Source organism: Haliotis cracherodii, unplaced genomic scaffold (assembly GCF_022045235.1).
Source record: "Haliotis cracherodii isolate W230 unplaced genomic scaffold, xgHalCrac1.p SCAF_23, whole genome shotgun sequence".
NCBI lineage: Eukaryota > Metazoa > Mollusca > Gastropoda > Lepetellida > Haliotidae > Haliotis > Haliotis cracherodii.
In genome coordinates this window covers 5,306,110-5,308,063 of record NW_027266279.1, presented here as the reverse complement: position 1 = coordinate 5,308,063, position 1,954 = coordinate 5,306,110, and positions in this window count along the sequence as shown.

Below are 1,954 nucleotides of genomic sequence, written 5' to 3'. Positions count from 1 at the left end.
GCTTATGTAATACCTCTCCAGGTAACAACTTAACAACAGCTGGATATATATATATAAGAGAGTGATGAACATAAACATACAAAATGCACAAATGAAATACACGAAGCCAGTACACTGAAGCAAGTGGTGTCTGTGAAATAAGGTAATGCAGTTTTCCTTTACTACATGCATAAAATTAAGCTACTCAAACCTTTTGCTTTTGACAATGATGTCATGAACTGATTTAAGAAGAGTCATGTTTGTAGAACTGCTTAACTACTGCCATGTAATATCATGTTTAGACCATACCCATGTGTGTAGAAATACACAGTGCTTCTGATATTATCGTATTTTTTAACAGTTATAGAAAAAGTGAATTGCATCTTCAAGGTGATATCCACAAGTGCAGTCTGGTATGTCTGATACATGTCGTCTAAACTTATCAGCGTTTAAGTCACTGCAGCCGAGCCTAAGGCGACAGTGGACAATTTGGCATGATCTATGAAAATATTTGAAGTCAAAATTATTAATAATTGCATCAGAACGATTAATTAAGGATTTGATTTCTTTTAATGAGCGAGCATTAGTTACTTCATCGGATAGAGGGTTCCGCAGGTTGATCATATCCAGAAGAAATGATAATAAGCATAGGTCTGTGTTCCACATTTGATTGTTTGTATGTTGAATCTTTTTCTAAGGTTATATTTGCTGTTATCAGAGAATTGAATATACACTTTTCAAATGTTTTGGCTAAGCAACTTGTGAGTGCTACAGGTCTATGATTTGGGCATTCATGTTCATCGCTGACACTGACACCGCATCAGCCCGGCAGTGGACTTGACACAGTTATTTGCGCACTGATTATATAACTCCTACAGACAGGTGGGGTGGTTGTTCAAAGCGAAACGGACGACCCCGTCTGTTATCTAATAAATGCTGTGCGGCGCCTTTGATCTTGCCTCCAACCATACATCTTATAGTAGTAAACGACGATCAGGATGGCCTGGAAATAAACACAATTCTGTCTGCCCAGTGTATCCACAATTAACTAGAATGCTTCATATCTACAAATATATATATAGAAAATTGCATCAGTGTGGTTTATCATGTACAATGCTTTCTTACGCTTGGTGAGGCAGATTGAAATTGAACATTAGGATAACGTCAGCAGGGATAAAAGAGGTCATACCAAAGAACTTTATTTACTAGTGGAAAAATCAGACATTCCGATCAACCACTACAAGCCCCGACCGGATCTCAAGGTTGACCAGATGCACTTCTTTATTTAATCATTACGCTTTTTTACCCTAATAGTATAAGTGCTTCCCCGTGTGCGAGATAGGCTAAAGTCGGAAAGCGCACGTTAAATCTCCGAGGTACCTATCTACCAGAACTTTATTTGCTGTTCTGGTCATACATAAATATATGTAAGTTACGTACATGGGGAGGCTAGATTATTTACAGCTTACAGCAACGTTCTAACTGTCAACTGTCTCAACAGGATCATAGGTTTGGTTATATATCTCCTCCCTGTCTCTATGTCTTAAGTTGTTAATCGGTAACTGCGGTCCAAATGTATCAACTTATTCATCTATTGTTGCAAACTTGACTGATTTAAACATATCTTATTGATCATGAACTACTCAGTCAGTCAAGCACCTGTATCAGAAATGTAAAACCAGCCATGTTTCATGTAGTCCCAATATCACTGAAAAATGCCGATGTAACGTGACATATAAATTTACTCACAGACAATATATTTTTCGTGAGAGTGAAGCACAATTTTATTAAAGTTTTATTAACAATTTCATAAACTATAATAATATTAATATTAAAATTCATCATCACTTGCCAAGTTTATGAAAATGTCCCCATTTGGGAGATGTCACATATAAACAAGGATTCGAACTAAATTTGATCGTCTTTGACACTAAGGTTTATCCCCACTTTGCCAGCAAACTGCAGAAGATTAACA